The sequence below is a fragment of the Geospiza fortis genome, unplaced genomic scaffold (genome assembly GCF_000277835.1).
Source record: "Geospiza fortis unplaced genomic scaffold, GeoFor_1.0 scaffold157, whole genome shotgun sequence".
NCBI classification, from domain to species: Eukaryota; Metazoa; Chordata; class Aves; order Passeriformes; family Thraupidae; genus Geospiza; species Geospiza fortis.
Window position 1 is genome coordinate 1,821,053 of NW_005054314.1, and position 19,849 is coordinate 1,840,901.

Sequence of the window (19,849 nt, forward strand, 5' to 3'; positions counted from 1 at the left end):
CTGCCAAGCATTATTTTGGTGTTTTTGTGATGTGGGAACTCTCTGAAAAAGATTTCACTTTAGTTGCCATCCAAATTATTTCAATCCATGTATGCACATGAAAGAATACTGTGAATCACTTGCCTATTCAGCTTTTCTGCAGTTCTCATTCCCAGCAGTGCTGACGATGAAAACACAACAGTACTTTTGGTCCCAAATTCAGGTTTATCTACCAGGAATTACTACTGCTGTGTCTGTTAAAGCTTTCTCAGTTGTAAAAAGAAAATCAATATTCGTTTGATGTTTGCAGCTTGAACCTACGCTAGGTAGAAATGTAATAATATTGCTGTTGTCAGCATAAGTCCAGAACTGAGCTGACAAACAGAAATTCAGAGGAATGAGTGAAAGAGCTTGTTAGTATGCCTGCTGTTACCCAAGGAAGAAGTGAGCATTTGAACATTACCAAAAATGCTTTTTGAGTAGAAGATTTGGTTACACGGCTCTTGTTTCAAGGGGATTTTCTTTTTTTATAAAAGATCTATTTGTTAAAGAATTTATTAAATGTAATAGTTGGAAGGGAAGGGGGCCTTAAAAATGCAGAATAATGCTTTTTTTAACACTTTTCCCCCATTTGCTTCATTTAAGTATTCCATTTGACTGAGAGTGTGTGCTTCTCTGCTGTTTTTACTTTTCTTTTCTTGCTTGTCTTCCTAAAGACAGCGAACCAGGGACTCCTTCAATTCATGCCTTTGATCAAGCCTTGCTCTTTTTCTGAGAATATCAGAATTCTGGGCCCTCAAGTTAAATTTTTTCAGGCTTTGTTTTCTTTTAAATACAAATATATTTCTAACTGAAGAGGCCTGTTTTCAAAAGTGGATAACACCCTTTGAAAGAAGATTTTAGCACATTTGTAAACATGGTTTGGCCTCTTTTCAGGTTGAAAAATTCAACTTCCCTAAATATAAATACAGTATTTCTGTGTCTAATGTAAGCACAAAGTCATGGGAAATGAATTCCTTGAGAATAAATAAATACCTAAAAATCATTGGGCAGAATCTGTCACAAGCTGTGTCAGAGAGATTGGCATGGGAGGGATATTCCATTCTCAGCCTCCAGAGCCAATCTGCAGGTTCGTTTTGCTATAAAAACCAGATTGCTTGTGCAGGTATTCCTTCAGTAACATTTGTCTGTCCTTGTATCAAAGACTGCATGAAACTGTGATGGAAAAAATGAAAATGTATTTAAAATAGATATGCACTGTAGACAACAATAGTAATTTGCAAGAATGGAAATCCTTCCTAGTGAAGCCATGCCCTTGACCCTGGAAGGGATCCTGCCTGAGCTACCATAACTCTTGGCTGTGTACAAAACGAGAAGCAGAGGCACAGTCCTTAGAGACAGACCTGGGGGAGCTCAAAGCTCCAGGGGAGCAGCATTTTCCTACTTCTCAGTGGTCATGTGAGCCTTGGAAAGCTGCTCCTGACAGCAAAGGCAGCAGCTCGTGGGGGGAGATAAAGGACAGGTGTGAGAGTCAAAGCAAAGCTTCTGCCAAAATATCTGGTATGTTTCCCTGATCCTTTGAAAGGAAGTGAAGGTGTGAAGAGCTGCTCATTCAGTGGGTACCACCCAAAGAGTATGGGAAGTTTTCAGTTAGGGACTTCTTAAAATCAAAGCCATGTGAATTTAAAAGCAGGAAGGTAAGGTAAGGGATGGTGTGTGTGAAATCATTAGTGCTGATTTTAGAAACAGTGACCAAATTAATCAGACCCAGATAGCAGCACTACTGAAGTTCTGTTTCAGAGTACAGCTCTGATTTGCAAGCTAATGCTTTCATTGCAAAGATATGCTTTTGGGTCATTTTTTTAATTCTCCAGTTTTAATTTTGTTCAGATCAAGTGCTTTGGATATATTTAGCAAAAATGTTCTTACAGATATTTAAAAATATGAGGGTTCTTCAAACAAACTTTATGCAACGCTGTCAGAAACCCACTCTGCTGGCTAAATTGTCAGGTAACTTTATTTCCTGTGAGGAGGAAGTTGGATGTAGATTGTAGTCGTAAGATGATTCATATGTTTCTTGCTCATCTCCCAACTGCTTCCCTCCTACATAAAATACAAGATGCAGTTTCTCCTACAGATATCTGTGCAAGTCAGTCTCACACACTTTTTATTTCTGTACACAGATAGGTGAACAATCCAGATATAAACAGATTAAAATAGTTGACAATGAATATAGTTCTTAGAATTTTAATTGATCCAGTAAATCTTCTGCATATCTGCCCACTTAAACCAAAAAACTCAAACAAGATCCTTGAGATTATTTTATTCTAGAGTTTAAAAATGTATGGGTTTGTGCCACATTTTGAGGATTAATATATGCCAGTCTGTTAAGCATAAGCAGAATTTCTTTCTCTTTCAAAGGAGCATAAACATTTTAAAAACACAAAATAGCCCTGAATTGATTTACAATGATTAGAAATGCTGTTCATATAGCCTGCTTTTTGGCAATGTGCAAGTGTGGTATCTGATGGGTAAATGCTGTCTTCTGAGCACAAGGGGTCCAGTTCTACCAGCTCTGCCATTCAGACAGTTCCATTAAGATACATAAAAATTCTCAGGTGGGATTAAACTTCGCTACACTATACATAAATATTTTCTCATACTAAGAAGATAATGAGCAGACTTTTTTTTTTCAAATAAAATTTTTAAAAAATATTTTTCAAATATTAAAAAAGAAAGATCTTTGGGTTTTTTTCTATAAAAACACAGGTTTGCAATGCATATTACTACCTACTATCACTTAGTAACATGCTTGTAAAGTTAGGAAGGATAACAATTTTGTAAAAACAACCCCCCAAATAATATTTTAGTATTCAAAAATGGAATGCATGACACTGAGGTACATTTATCCTATAAATTGGCTTGCACTGAAACTGGGAATCATCTAATATAATGACAAAAAGTTCCTCCAAAGGATAAAGTGATTCAGCTGACAAACTGGCAATTACTCACGCAGACTTTTCAAGTCTGTCTTTAAATAAAACATTAGTTAAAATATTACAGTATATGCCTTGTGTCATCCAAAGCAAGATGAATGCTGCATTACCTTCTATGAGATACTTTCAATTAAAAATATTTAAAAGCATGTTGATGTAGCTGAAAATGCACAGGCTTTAGATTTTTGGAACAGTGAGATTTACTTCTTGGTGATGACTAGTGAAGATTAATGAAATGGGTATATTAGTTAATTTGAAGGCTACAGAGTTTTATTCATTCATAGGAAATCTACATCCAATATATACTTCATAACCACCATTGATCATAACTACTGTAATTGCAGACCCACATAAAGCCAGATTGGATTGCCTTTACTTGCCCTGTTGTTTTCTGCCCCATGCACTGGTTAGATGTTTACAGCAGTTGTTGTGATTCTTTGGTTGCTTTTTCAGCACACAGGCTCTAGGATAACAAGGCACTATGGCCAATGAATATTACCAGAAGGCATTAATCCACTCAGTTTAGCATAATTTATTAGGCAACACACAAACTAATAATCTGTTCCTGTGTTAAATATTACGACAGTGAAGAAGAGAAAGATCCCATTTTTTAAGCTGAAAGAACGTTCAAGGCAAGGTTTGTTGAAAGAGGCCATATATTTAACTTTGTTAATTGTCATGGTTAGAAATAAGGTTTGCACACAGCTTCTTGTACTTGCAACCCATGTCCTTGAAAAAGAGAGCTAAAGAATACCATATGTACCTGAAAACTTTTTTCTCCTTTCAGGAGTACCACCCGGGGTAATAAGAGTCCTACATCTGCCTTTAGAGTTCAAGTCCAGGTTGGACAGGGCTTGTGGAAGGTGTCCCTGCCCTTAGCAGGGGATTGGAACTGGTCCCTACCAACCCAAACCATCCTGTGATTCTATGATTAGTGAGACAAAGTTACAGCTACAGAAAAGTAATTCTCTCTGGACTCTCCTGGATATATTTTTGGGCATAAAACCATGTACTAGTACTCAGCAAAGATGAGATAAAACTGTGACATTAGAAACTTTGTGTGTTCTCCCAGTGTTTTATAGAAGTTTTCAAACATTTAAATTACCTGTTCAGAACTTCAGAATTTCAACTTCCTTCATGGTTATTAATTTATACTTGCTTTAGTTCACCTACACGGGGTAATTTAGTATTCTTTGAATTTTTAATACCTTTTCAAGATTGATATTTATTATGTGTTTATAGCATTCTGTTTAAATGCTATTAAGCAGCATGGTAACAAAATAATGTAGTATATCAGCTACAGCATGTTCAATAATGTGTATGATTGTTTCTCTGAGAAGGAAAGAAGCCTTGGGTGATAAGAGGCTCTAAGCAGGAGGCCATGCTGACAGAAGGGAATTTGGGATAGCAAATTCCTTGCAGGTCCTCAAGAACAAGATCAGAATTTATTTGTAATGCATTTACTATAATTGAAGTTAGTAGCTGCCTCGAGATAGCATTACTCCCATTTAAAAAAATCTCAAGAATAGTTCATAGAAACTCATGAGCAAAATTAAATTGTGAGCTGAGATGGTGAAGTAAACCATCAAAGGTGATATGTATCCAGATTAGCTCTTAGATCGGCTCTCCCTCTCCTCCTATTTCCCTTTCTGCCTCTTTTTGGCTGCTGACTGTAATGTCTGCACATACATCCTAATGTCTATGGGGCTCTGTATGGGTAGTAATAAATAATTGTATCTCCAACTGATGTTCCTAGAAATGACAGCTTCTGAAATATAGCCAGTAATCTGACATATAAATCTTCCTTTGGAATCTCAGCAAATTCTACTTCTCTTCTAGATTTGTCAGCTGCCTTTCAGATTCATGGTCTCTGTGGTTTGGTTGATGTACCTTTCAAACCACATGGGATAATCAAAGTTGCCCTTGTTGGATCCCATTAGACTCTTTTTAAGAAACCTCAGGGGTCTCCATGAGGCAATAGACCCCCATAGCCTGGTGCTCTTGAGTTGCTCATTATTCCTGCATGGGTTTAAGGAAAGTGACTATGCAGCTCTCTCATCTGAGAACCAGTGCTAATCCAGATGAAAATTAGAGGATTCTTGCTTACAAGGTGGCCAAAGCTTAAAAAAATGACTCTAACAATATTGAATCTTCCAACAATTTTTTATTCTTCTTTTTTTTTGGAGGGGAGTAGTGGTGGGTGTTTGGGGGGGGTGTTTATTAAGCCATTGTGGCAGATCTGAGTGGTTGTTCATTTTATACTTCTAGTTCTTAACTAAGCACATTGTTCTAATAGCCCACCTAGCACACTGTCTTTTCTAAAATGCTAAGGAGACTGCTACAGCATATAAAAACAAAGTTGAAGCAGGTAAATCCAACATGTTAATGTTTTGTCCATTTTTCCTTGTACAGGAATTCAAAATTGTGCAGTGGTGCTGATGTGGATTCCTGAGGCTCTGGAACAGGACAACCAATCACACAGGAGTCTGACATTCATGTGAGTCTGCTGTTCTCTTGATGCCAAACAAAATATCCTCCAGGGTTTCCAGACAATTTTTAAGATTAAATAGAACAATCAAACTTAATTAGCATATTTTATCAGTCAGATGACTCCAAATGTTTTTATGAGAGTTGGAAAGTACATTTGAATGATTTAGATGGTTTTCATTTCTTAGCAGGAGCTAGACTTTTGTTTATGGTAAGTCAACATACCTGCACCTACTGAGACTCTTGTTCTACATCTCAGATGAATTCAGCACTTTGTAATTTTCTGGATAGAGAGAGGTGCACAAAAAAATGGCTGGGGTTCTGTGTTCATTTGCAACAGGGCAGATGTGCTCCAATGCAAAGCAACAACTGGAAATGCTTCCCTTTGATATTATTGTTTCATTGAGGGTAGAGATTTGGAAAAATGGGCTCCTTTGGTACTGTAACAAATGGTTTATCAGATCATGCTGGAAGTTTAAGTGTAGGTAACATAAAGATCTTTTTGCCTTATTGATTTTAATCAGACACCCTCTGCAATTTTATCAAATATGTCTATGCCAGAGTGATACAAAGAGTGTCATTCTCCTGTGGTTCCTTATCTTTTGTTCATTATCTTCAGTCTCTTATCTGAACATACATTTGATTTTTCCCCTCTGAAATGCCCAATAATTTTAGAGCTGAAAGCAAATCCTTCCAAACAAAAGGTTTTGACTCCAGTAAATCCAGAACCGAATAGTAAAATACTAAGGAATGACAGCAAATAATACATGAAGCTTTGGAATATTGGGCCTAGAACCAAAATATATGAGAGTGTCAAAGACACAAGGTGGAAGAACAGGAAAGCCTTTGTCATTTGCTGTGGCACTTGGGGAAATTTGGAATAATTTTGTGTACTTTTATGGGCAAAGAGGCAAAGGGTCCATGTCTTCTTGAAGTTTCCTGCATGTACTGTTTCAATTCAGAGTTTTACTAATGTGATCTTGAATAATCTGGAAGGAAGAAAAGGGCAGCCAGTTTACAGGGAAATGGCTTGTGTGCTGATGCTCATAAGGTGGCACCAGCACCATAGGGTGGACAGTGTGGGGACATGTATAACCTCTGAATGTTTTAAGGAAAATATCAGGCCACAAAGAATAAAATTTGAAGGAAAAAAGAACTCCAAGCCTGCAAATAACATACTCAAACAATATGGAAGATAGATTATTAAGTCTTTTCTAGGAAAATCTGCTTCTGATAGAATGGAACAAGGGAAGAAAATGCAGGATTAAGGCTCCTGAGAGTGAACTATAAATGTGCTGTTAAAAATGGGATAGCTGTATGTGATTCTTTACTGTTCTTACTGGGCTGAACATGCATTAAATTAAGAATTCTGTGGGTTTGAAACACATCAAGCTGAAAGTTTATTCCTGTATACTGCAATAACCAGGTAAGAATGCAGTTACACATAAAAAAACATGCTAATTGCTATCAGCAGTCGTGTTTTGAAGATCATGCATTTTTTATGCATAGCAAGCTGCTAAAATATCCTTACTAGTTTTTTCTGCATCATAGCAGCCCTATTGGAAAAGCACTATCAAAAAGGTATTCCATTTTAGGATTTCCACCAAGACTTTGCAAGCTCCTGGTGAAGGTGCAAGAGGGATGTGACAGACATTGCATTAACATAAAGCTCAGAATACTTACTGCCTTCTGCTTCCCAGGGAAGCAGTCACTCAGGTTCCTGTAAAGGCAAAAAGCATAAGGAGGCTGGGGTCTGTTATCAGCCCTCTTGGGCAGAGCTGAGATACAGAGTGCTCTTCTTAATATTTCTTATCACTAATTTTGTGTGTGATAACTGAAGCATGAACAATATCCAAGCAGGAAGCAAACTAGATCTATAGCTGCACAGTCAAGCCTATCAAAATATATTGCTGGGCTCCTACAGCCAAACAGTTCTGCAGAATATCAATTGAAACAGGATGTTCCAGCTCACTGGGCCTCCACTCCCCGCATGCTTGTGCAGCCTTACCTGTAATAGCAAATAGCTGCGCTCAAGGGCAGGATGAATTAAAAATTAGGAAGGGATGTTGGAGTGAGCCTGCATGATATCAAAAACTGATGGGCTTTTTTCCTTGCTATGTCCCACTGAGCTGGGAGGCGATGATGATGAAGTCACGGAGTCTTGCTGAAATCACTCACATGAGTGAGGAGTGTATATTACTCTTAGAAATCTGTATTTGCAAAGCCCTGCTGTGGAGATTACCCTGGAGAAAATCCACTCTTGCCTGTGTCTTCATTCTATGAGAGAAGTAAGAGAGAAAATGATAGTGTTGCTCTGTGGCTTGTCTGTTAAAACCAGAAATGTTCCCCCTTCTAAGCTTATCCTGTACAGGAGGAATCATCTGTGTGTTTTGACCCATGTACAGGCAAAGATTTTCTCTGAGAACATGGGATACAGGGTGGGATTTCCTGATAGTCCCTGCACCCTTCATGCACCTGTGTTGGTTGTGGGTTACAAATCTTACAGTGGTGAAGAGCATGAAAATGCTGTCTGGTCTTAAAGCAGATCCTAAGGATCATTGTGATCTTTTTCTCTTTCTAGTGTGAGAAAACACTATGCAAAATGCCAAAAGGAAAATAGTAACATCTTGGTTTATAATAATGTGTCCAATGCATGATTTTTTTACATGGTCACATGTAACTACAAACTATTTTTCTGGGAATTATTGCAGAAATGCTACAATTCAACTATTGTGATGAAACACATGCAGTTTATATTTTCCTGTTCTTTTAGTAGCAAAAAGTCTATGACTACTCCTAGAGGAAGTAATTGAAAAATTGAGCTAGATGGAGTGTCTATTAATGTAACATTTTTCCTATATAAAATACTAAGAAATATTCAAAATTTTCAAGGCTTGAGCACTGAGGTACAAACAGGCCCAGCAGCACCTAACAGTTTTGAAATTTCAAGTTAGTTTTTTTTCTTAGGAGGAGGAGGATATTTAGGCATAATTCCAACAAAAAAGCTTATAAGCAAAGAGATATCACTGTGGGTTTACCTCACTTCCCTTTTTATTTGATTTTTATCAAGTCAATTTTATCTGAGTGGATGGTCCCAGCACCTCCTGAAAACCTCAATGGGTAACCAGTGCTGCTTCCAGTGAGGTTGGAACTGAGCTACCACTGAAGTGTTAAAAATTGAGAGAATAAAATCACAAGGCAAAGGGAACAGGGATGTTGTCTCCCTTTGGTGTGTGCCCCAGTCAGTGCACTGTAACACCCTTATGTCTTGCTGGGAGTTAAATACCCTTTTGCCACTGGCAGACAATCTCCACAAACATTCTTCCCTGTCAGTCAGTGGCTGGGGAATCCAGCTGGGGAATCCAGTCAGGATTGTCATGAGCTCCCTGTGAGATCTATTCAGTAAATGGGGTTCTATACCCAGTGCTGATCTGGTTAAACAAGATCTCAGGCTCTACAGGTGTAGTGTTAGTCAGCACATTTTCCCAAAAAAATGTTTTTATCTTTTTATTCTAAAAATCAGTGTTTTTATGATTAATCTTGATGGCAATGACATTTTTTTCCTCTTTAAATGTGCCCTTCTTGTAATACTGAGGGAAATAACAAGCTGGTGCCAAGTGGAAGTCAAATAAATGGGCAATTGCTAAGGAAAAATACTAGCAACTGCTATAAAATAATATGCCATTAACAGCATTTTATTTTGACCATAAATGGCAATAATTATTCTTTTATTAATATTTCAGAAGACCGGGAGAGGTTATTGGGACAGGATGAGATAGGAAATTGTTCAATTTAACTGTACTTCCTTCACATTAGAAACTCTGGCAACGCTATTTTCCTTTTTAAAGCACAATTTGTCATTTCTGTCCAAATAATTAGTTTGAGCAGTATGTAAATGCTCTTGTGATACCAGTTGCAACTTCATCATTCTAATAAGTGTATGTAAAAACCAGCACACATGCATGGAAATAAACTTATGGAATAACTGGTAGTGCAAAACAGCATCCAAAGTAAGTTTCTAACAGAGATCTGTAGGCCATGGCATGAATTTCATGCTTGGTGAAAATTCTGTGTTGCTCAAACCATCTTGATAACTAGAATAAAATGATGAATTTTTTCACATTAATTAAGCATATTAACTAAATATTGTGTTGGATTATGAATACTCTTATATCTTTGCTGTTTTTCATTTCTGTGTTATGAAAAGGCTTACAGAGCAAGAGATGTGTTTTGAAGGGGAAAGAATTAGAAAATACTTTGAAAATTTGAAAGAAAACACTTTGTATAGTTCCTTTTTCTTAAGACCAAAATTACAATGCACTTAAGAGAAAGAGAAATGTCAGTCAAAATAACAAAAACAATTTTAATAATGACCCCTAAAGATTTGCAAGCAGGCAGGTTAATCTTTTTCTTTTTTATACACCTATATGAACACCAGCACAAAGTAATTAATTACAGGTTCTGGTACAGAAATGCCTCACATATCATCTTTGGATGTCTGCCTTTTCATAACATTCTAATTAGTCCTTTTTTAATCTGTGACTTTGTTAAAACGTGGGGGGTGGTAGAACAATGTTGACATTTCAAAGGGCTGGACTTACATTCCCTGATAATCCACTGAAGTCACACAAACTGCTTTTCTTAATTACCAGACAAAAGCAACATGTTTTCCAAGCTGCCTTCCTCTATAGCTGCATTAATAAGCCTTAGCTTATTTAACTGGTGAGGTTTTCATCTCTGAGTAGTTTGGGGATGGTTATTTACTGGGAAAAGCTATAACATCCTGCTGCTGCTGAGAGGCTGTGCCTATTAGAGAGGGACTGCACAAGTCTTCCCTGACTTCAGCCTTCCTTCTGATCTCCAGCTGCTCTCCTAGGCTGGATAACTGAGCTTCTGTCCAGATCCTCTAGGATCTGAATCCTCTAGAATTAACAGATTTTGGAGACTTGGCCAGCTCATTCCCTTACCTTCTCTGACTCCACCTGTGCATGTGAAGTTTTTCACTGACATTTTCAGTGGCAAAAAAAAAGATCAATTTAACATTTGAAGTAGAGAAGTTTCTATAAAAAGAGAGGAAAGAGAATGTGTCATATCCAACTTTTGAGAACATCCACTCCTTAATGCTGACAAATGTATGTTAACTGTGGAAACCTGAGCTGAGATCACCTCAGTGTATTTTCCTGTAGTTTCTACATGTGGGGGGTTTGTTTTTCACACTATTTCCTGAAGGTGCTAAGATTTGTGTTCCATAAGTTCAATGACTTCCTCTCTACCCAGAGTAAAGGGTGTTTTCTAGAAAGGGTGGGACTTTGTTGAGAGCCTGGTTGATTACATTTTATTCATCCAAGCTGCAAAAAATAAACCATGTTAGATCTGGTGGTGCAGCTAGGGCTACATTCATTAGGCAAACACAAGACAAAGATAAGCATGTTATCACTTCCAAAATAAAAAAAGCTCAAAGAGCAATCCATAAATTATATGAAATCTATGAAGTCATTATGTGTATATAAAATACTAGATTTTTTTGTTGAAGCATAAATGTTACTTTAATTTTCTAAATTTCTTTACTTTTAATTTATCTGTTAGATATTTAGATAACATTGAAATATCCCTTATAAAAATGGGTTTTGTTATGGCCTGAAGATGCAGCTTATCACAGGTAAGGAGAATATTGCATTCATCTCTGCTGTAGATAAGGAGACTGCCAGGGAGCAGCTGCCTTGCCACATAAAAAAACCCTGAGCACAATTCAAACATATTGGGGAGCTTCACATTTGTTTTGAACTGAACTGTAATAAAAAGGGCAAACCCTGTGTTAGCAGGTACATGGGCAAGAGGAGTCTGCTGGGGAACAGGAGAGAGTTGGGAAATAGTGCTCAGGGTCTGCATGGACCCCATGATCAGGTTTTGAGTGAGGAGGGGAGGCACCTGCTGCACTGACCCCCTCCTAAAGGCATGGACCTCATGGGCCTCTCACTCCTCAGTGCATGCCAGGGGGCAGCTTTGTCTGCTTCTGCCCCCCATCCTGCTGTGGAGCTGGTGCAGTGAGTGGGACGCTGTGCACAGCACCCTTGGGAGCCCAGCCTCCAACCAGGGAGGGTGAGCCTGGTGCTCCTGGCAAAGGATGCTCCTTGCTAAGAATGTTATTTAGAGAGCATCAAGGGACTGAGCAAACACACTTGTCTTACTGTGTTCGATGAAGAGCTATTACCAAAAATGAAGTATGTTGGCACATTGTGAAATGGTAGCACTTAAAAGATGAGCAGGATTTGTGTTCCAGAGAGTCAACAACAGGTACAAGTGCATGCATATGGTGTGCCCAAGTGGCTGCTTAGTCATTCAGGAGGAAAGTAGAGGAGATCAAGTTACCCATAGCAAAGGAAGGCTTTGCCCAGCCCTTCTCCTTGTTGGGAGAGGCTGCAGTTCCTGGACAGCCCCTGATTCTGCCTGGCAGGATGTTTTAGTATTGCATATCCCCAGCACTGCTGGTGCTGTATGCAATTGGGAATAAAATGTGGTGGTCACACTCACCTTTTCCCCAGGAGCAGACACTGCTGGGGCAGACAGTGAGCACTACTAGAAATGAGTTGGGCATTCTATGAGTACTTTTGTGTTTGATCACTGCAGTCCATATAATATAATGTAATGTAATATACTATTATATAAATACCCCAAATAAATGCTTCTTGCTTCTTCCTCCTCTGTTTATTTTTCTTCTCAGTAAGCTCTTCCTCCCCTGGCATTATGCTCCACACAATTAAGGTGTAAGGCTTACCCTGGGCATGCTTCTTGGCTGGCTGCATGGTACACTTTCAGCAATCTTTTCTTTAAAATATATTAGTACAAATAGACAAATAATAAGATCTTGGTCTACAGCAAAATGTAACATTTTTCCTTTAAAACTTCCAACTCCTCCATGTTCCCCACCCTGCTGTTGTTGGTACTTTCATCACCCACTGAGTGTGAGCCAAAATACAGAGACTATTATGCAAATAGTTAATGTTAAAGTGAATTGGATGGCTTGTTGTGCTTATTTATATAACCTCTAAATGCCATCTATGCACTGTAAGCTGCAGGGTGAACAGCCAGGCTCCACTCCCATGGTGTCTGAGGAGTTCATGTTTGCAATAGCAATGTATCCCAAATTACAGGTGTACTCTGCACCCAGGCTGTGCTGTAACAAAGGAACCAGGGATACTGCCTCTGGTAAGGAAACAATGGCTGTGTACTAAAGAGTGTACTAAAAAAAAAGCTTTGGTTCAATAAATCCCTGTGGTTTTTTGCTGGGAATCTGGAGATGTTGGGCAAGAGAGAATTTTAGTCTGACCAAACATGGCCAGTTTTGAATGATAGTACAGCCTTAGGAATATACAGTTCTACATTACAGATTTGTGCTTTGAAATTAAAACAAGATGTGTGGAAATACACATTGTCAACATGTCAGCCTAGCCAACACCTTACAGCTGGCAATGAATACTGATTACCTTCTCCAGAGCAGACAATTCTTCTATCTAATATAATTTTATTAAAACCAAGCAAAAATGAAATTCTGTTTGGTTCTAATTTTAAAGGAATTTCTTGTATAATTAGACCAGAAACACATGCTTTCCTTAAAAGAAAAGAAAAATCATAGAAGAAAATATCTCATTTGAACACCAATGTTTTTCACAAACTAAAGCAAGTCTTGGCAAGGAATTATTTCCTGGCTGCTGATAGAACAGTAATGCCAGCTTTTGGGGGGACCAGTCAACACCCATCCATTGTTACCTCTCCTATATGGATTTTACATTTATGCTGTGTTGCTCTAAATGTGGTGTATATGATGCCACAGGTGTAATTACTAGTAATAAAGATTTTGTGATAATTTAAATGTTAGAGACCTGAGTTACACCAGCAGGCTTCAAGCAGATCTATTCAAGTGAGAATTTCCATTTCACTGGAAGGTTGAACACATTGAAATGTTTAAATTGAAAACATAACAGTTATCTTATTCATAATTGAAGCAGGGTACATAGTAGCCCTGACCCTGAGGGGCCTCCCTACCTTGTCCCCTGGGCCTCCCTGGAGAACCCTGTGATCCTCATTGTGCCCACCCAAGGCCATGGCAGCTGGAGGCCATCAACTGTAAGATGTTCTTCAGGTGTTGTGTCCATGGGCTGTCCCCAGCAGCAGCCTGAGAAGGTCAGTTTTACCAAAAGACAACAAGTGAGCTGCCAGGACATCTGTGAGTTTCTCATGGAAACTCCCAGGACTTTGGCAGAAGTTTGCTAAATCTGAATTATTTCTATAAATCATCTGTTCTCATTGAACTTAAGAAAATTTTTTCTTGTCTCCCTGAAATTTTCTGCACTGTCTTTCTCAAGTTCTGTATGTTTCTGTACACAAGGAAGTCTGATGTTTGTGATATGTGTCTTTAAACACTTACTTTAAACTTACACCTCATGAATTAAGGCATTTAAAACCATGTTTCATCTTTGGAGAGGGGAGTCTTTCACCACTGTGTGAAACACACACTTTAAATTGTCCTTATCTCTGGTAACTTTGTCTAAATCAAGAGTCAGAGTTTGAGACTTTGGTCCTTAATCTGACTCAATGAAACCCAGCCATTGTTTATTGGCTTCATTTGTCCGAGAGGTGATGGAAGTGGCATGTCCCAGATTGCTCTCTCTAATCTGACGCCTCATACGTTGTCCATTTTCAGAACAAAATGGGAAAGAAATCCTTTACAGATACCTCTTTGAGAGCTTCAGAAATAAGATTTCAACAGTGCTGAGATTTTTATGACAACATAATTAGAGCTTCCACCAGATTGTAAAAACTCAATTTGTTGAAAATTGTGTAAGCTGATTTAGGGTCAAATCCCACACTTCTTATTCAGGCTTTTCTCTGAATTTCCATTGATCTCAATGGCATAAATCAAGTTCTCTATTTCCAGAAAGTATCTCCGTGCTTCTTTCCTTGCTGTTCCAATGAACAATCTTCCTTCTTGCAAAGTGTATTTCAGAGACATATATTGAAAAGATGTTATTGATGCAGTTAACAGAGCAAATAGGATCTACTGTGCTTGTGATGATGACTTTGACATTCACTTGATGCTACAAAGATTTGAAGGTTAGCTCCCACTTCGATAATCTCTTGTAATGTAGCCTTGTGTCAACAAAGCCACAGGTGTGGACACAGAGATAAGATGATAATTTTGAGTCTATTTTGTGTTCTCTCTTATTTTTCTCACAGTTATGTTTAAAAGTTCAAACCTCTAGTAAATAGGATAGTGAATCTGTGTTTTCTATCTCTTTTCCTTTCTAAAATGGTGTCATGGGGTTGTTTCTCAGCAAGTCCTGATCAAATTGGCTGAATTTACGAATACAAAGATGTGTTTTTCTACCTGCCAGCTTCATCTAACCTCACACTTGCATCTGAAAGCCAGGATGTATTTGATGTGATCTAGAGGACCACCTATAGAGGCCCACCATGACAATAATGTTATGGATTCAGTTCAGTTAACTAAATTGCTCTTGTGGGGAGGATTATTAGTGTGTATAGCAGATGGAGGAGCAGGTTCTTACTCTGCAATCTTGTTTCTAGGTCAAAAACCATGGGTAGGCCCCAGCAATGAATCCTGAATTATATTCCCTCTCAAATCCTCTAAAGAGGAAGTAGCATGAAAACTTGCTTTTCAAACATCAGATATTGAACTCCAAACTCATGCTAGTAATGTATCACTGATTAAGAATTTTCTGGGACTTCTTAGAATCATGTTTTTAGTCTCAGTAATGTGTGGGGAGACACACTTCACATGGATTATTACTATATTATAGTAGTCCTATACAGACTCCACCTGCCCCTGAGTCCCTGTGGGCTGCTACAAACTCACATAGTGGAGTTTATAACCATCATAGCATAAGATAATCAATAGGTGGAAGAAAGTGAATACGTCCCTTTTTACTCAGGAAGAGAATTGGAGGACAAAATCAAAACTGGGTTGAGGTCATATTGGTGGACAGAAGTAGATTAAGAAATGTCCTGTGATTTTCTTAGCTGTTGTACAGAGTCATGCTGCCCAGCAGCCTTCCTGCTAAAAACTACTAGAGAAGTCTTAGCAGTGCCAGAGCTAATGCTCTGGTGTTATTCCAGATCTTTGGTGAGGGGATCACCTAGGAAGGTTTCCAGACTGAGAGGTCTAGAATCAGCCACATCTGACATACAGGCAGCTTTGATGCAAATTCCCTTTGGGGAACATCTAGGGAGCTTTTCCAAGCTCAGTTCAGGGTGGGCAGCAATCCCAATGTCCTTCACTGGCAGCTCTCTTCACTGAAAAGGGAAAGGTGAGTCACAGAAGTCTCAATATTCCATTTTATTCATATCCCACATAACGGAGAACTCACAGACATATTTTTGAAAGAGACAGGGACATCATAATTACCACCTTCTAGAATCAGATGCAAAGCCATAATTCTCCCTACAAGATACTTTTCTTAGCACACACTGAGTTGTTTCATGGGAGTTCACAGCTTTCCAGAACCTGACATTGTAGGGAACAGAGCATTGAGATGACAAATAGCTTGTAAGCTTTTAACAAGACAAGTAATCTTTTATACCAGAATTGCTGTGGTATCTTCTTAGAATGGACTTTTCCAGTAAATCACTCTTACCACACATTTTTAACAGGCTGAATTCAGCCCTCCTTCTCTCTAGGAGACTTCAGATCTAAATTCTGCAGCTTGTTTAAAGCATTGAGACTTGGCCCTGTAAGATTCTGGACCCTGTCAATCTGTGTAAAGACATTGCCTACAGGCAGTGCTGAGTGTATTCCATCCCTTGGCTCTTGTCACACTGCAGGAGAGTCAAACTCTCCCTGCTCCTACATGTTTTCTTTCAACAAATCCCACTGGAAAGGGTGTAACACTGTAAGACTAGCACAACATCTGCAGGCCAAAACCTGCTTTATTCTCGTTGTACTCTCCAGGGGACAGATGGCATCTCCTCATCCATACTCTGATGCTTCCCACTCTTCTGGGACCCTCCGATTCCCAGAAACTACCATAAATCACTGTAATACCAAATGCCAGGGCATGTACTTCTAGAGGTCAGCTCTAGGTAAGATGAACTTTTGGCTGCCAAGACCTCTGTTTGCAGAAGCAGGAGGCAGGCTAGGGGCATATTTCTCTATTCTTGAAGAACTATCCTGTTTGAGTGCTGTCAAGAAAAATGTCAAATCCAAGTTTTCTAATTCATTAGTTATTAATATTTTCATTCTTTTTTTTTTGCCTTTTTTTTTTCAGCAGACTGCACTGAAAAGGAGGAAAGAAAGCTAGTTTGGGACATTTGCTAAGATTTTTGTTGGGGTTTTTTGGAGGTGAAGGGTGCAGGGAGAAATTCTCCAGCTCCCTCTAAGTGATACAAGGTCATTTAGATTGGCATAAATATCCATTCTCTTTTGCTGCTGTGGGAGATGTAATCTATTCATTTTACTGGCCAGTGAGCAAGGGCCGCCAGCGCCGCCTCGGTGTTTCCGTGCTGCTGCTCTGTTCCGGCGTCTGCCCTGGGGCACACATGAGTCACACTCCCAAGCAATGACAAAAATTTTAGCATTTTAAGTGATGAAAGCTTTAATAACTGTAAACCTCAGTAAGTGTTTGAAGGAAAATAGTCACCAATTTCTCTCTGTGTGTGAACAGATGAGAATGACGTTGTAAACTGCATAGCCAGGCTGCAGCAATCTTCATGTAATTCCCAACACGGTTGGAAGCTTTTCATCTGATTTTTGGGCCTCTGGCTTCACATGCCCTGTGCCTCTGCTCCTGCTTTGAAATGGGATAATGATATTCCCCTTTTCTACCTTTTGACCACTGCAATTACTGGGTTGGAGGCCAGTGGCACATTAAGCATTTCTACAGCACTTAGTAGATCTTTGTTGTTGCATAAAAAATCAAGCTGCTTTAAATCAGCAGCTTGCATAGAAATTGAGTAAACCATCATATGTTTTCTGAATAGCTGGTAGAAAATACATTAAATTCTTTTAAATATTTTTTAAAGTCTAGTTTGTAAACTTAATTTGTAATAATAAATGGGGTTTTTATACAACACCATTTCTGTGAAGTGAGCATTTGTTCTGCAAGGGATTTTTTTTAAAAAATCTCTTCACAATAATAGATGATGTGTTGTAATCCATGTCACAATCTCATGAAAACATCATCTGAATTCGCTCAATAAACTGAGTTTTTCTTTTTCATTTACATTGCAATCTTTCTCTTTAAGAAAACACTTTACATCATGTTGTCATGACAACAGAATATGGTCTAAGGTTGAAATGCTGACATTTTTCTCAGTGTTCATAATGCACCCTCTGCTCACTCCTCCCTTCTTGGCCAGTTCTGAGAGTCGTTGCAAATAAATGTAAATCTGCAACAGAGATATGGATTTGGGGGCTAGAAAAAGCTGACTGCTGTATTTTTCTTTTTCTGTGTTTGTGACTCTGTGTAAATGGGCAATCATTTTAGAGCTTGGGGACACTATTGTACCAACATCTGTATTATAATTCAAAGACACACAAATACAAGGACATTTTCTATATCATCCAAGCACATGTAAATTGTCTCTCAACCAAAAATGTCTGTGCCAAAACTCATGTTCAAGTAGTTCTGAGTCTGTTCCAAATAATGTTAGAGAAAAAGAAGTAGTCTATGATGAACTTCAAAACATAGAAGACCTAGAACAGGCTATAAATAATAAGTAAATTCTATTTTGTCTTATCCTCTGGAGTTGGTCATAAAATTGAATACATGAATATGTGAGTCCTGCAGTCCTGAGAGTATTCAGATGCCATTCAGCTATTTCCTCCCTTACCAAAGAGAATGGGCAATGATGTATTCCAACTGTACCAATTCCTAGAGAATTGTGTCCACAGTTAGTGGAGGCCATAGAAGGGGAAACATGGAATCACTGTAAACAGTAACATTTATGAAAATGTTTAATTCATGCAGCTTCCCTGATTCACTCAAAAGAGTAAGACCTGAAGATGACCTGTTAGCTTAAGTTTACAGACATTATTCCCTATAATAGTGAAAACAATCATACCAATTTGCCTCTCCTTTTCTTTTCCAAAGAACATATTAATTTTCATTTGAGGAAATCTCTGATCTTTGAGAAAAGTTTAAAAGAATAGTTCAAAGCTTCTTAAACCTTTTTCAATACTTGCATATTCATCTGCATATCTGAAAATATGTTTCTAGGTAAAGTGATTTCCTGGAATGAACATTGGAAACATCTGGGAGAAAATGTTAAAAAGAAAAAAAATCACAAGATATGGCTGGTGAGCCTATGTGAATAAATGCTGATACTGGAAATATGCCCTTTTTTCAAGCTCTGAGAATATAGATGAACTTATGGATATAGTTCTGCATGTGAGTTAGGCAGAGCAGATTGTTTCACATCTGCTTCCTGTACGGTCTTTTATCATCTTCTGAAACATCTGGTGCAAGCAACTGTTAGGGTATTGGATGGTAACATACTGTGAATATGGTCCACCTTGGCCATACCTTGTTTCTTCACACAATATTGTAAATAGGAAAGTCTAACAGGGACTGCACAAGCGTAAAAGAATTGTTGTGGCTTAGGGGAGAAGCTGAAGTAGCAAAGTAGAAGAGTAAACAATGACCTGATGCAATCCATAGACAATATCCTCTGATTCAGCAGCTTCTGAAGTGGTTAATTGGCATTGATCGCACTGTTTGCTAAACAAGAATATTCCTGTTGATATGCAGGATGCAGACAAGGTTAGAACTTCCTTGCTAAACTTTATGGCCTATTCAGACATTGAAGCACCACTTGAAATCTCTGAGCAAGAGATCTCAGAAAATAAAAGTAGTCATAATAATAATGTATTTTATCTGTTTGTTTTGTCCATAAAAGTATAACTGTAGAAGAAAATGGATGGATAACTCAGAACAAGACTTTCAGCTACGTGAAAAAAAATCACAGATTTGAAGTTTTTGCCCTAGTGCTGAATGAAATCCAGATTATCTAATGGAAATGAGATCACTCAAGGAGCTTCATAGTGGGGGACTTGTGAGGCTGGCGTTTGTGGATTCAGAGCTGTTCTTATAATCAAATGCATCATGCTCACTACTTCCTCTGTTGTAGATGAGATTTGACCTCTAGGTTTGATTTGTATTATCTAGTGACTATTCTCTACTTTTCACCTGAGAAAACTTCAGATTAAAATTTTATTAAACAGGATGTAGGTCTCTGAAAACTTTAAATCCCAACTAATTGGCTTTTTTGGATAGAAAAACTTAATTAAAAAATCCCCAACCAGCTGAAGTTATAAGCCCTCTTATTTCATTACATATGTGGGTCTTTCTTCGTATCTGTGTAAAACTTTCCAA

The 19,849-nt window shown here is 38.3% G+C and overlaps 1 protein-coding gene across 1 annotated transcript in view; it reads left to right on the forward strand.

Annotated features, from left to right (window-relative positions):
- Nucleotides 1–19,849, forward strand: part of GRIA3 (glutamate ionotropic receptor AMPA type subunit 3) — a 348,477-nt gene that overhangs the window by 101,198 nt on the left and 227,430 nt on the right. Inside the window, exon 3 of the mRNA XM_031056066.1 lies at nt 5,388–5,472. The gene's annotated coding sequence lies outside the window, so the exon portion shown is untranslated. The remainder of the gene's footprint in view (nt 1–5,387; nt 5,473–19,849) is intronic.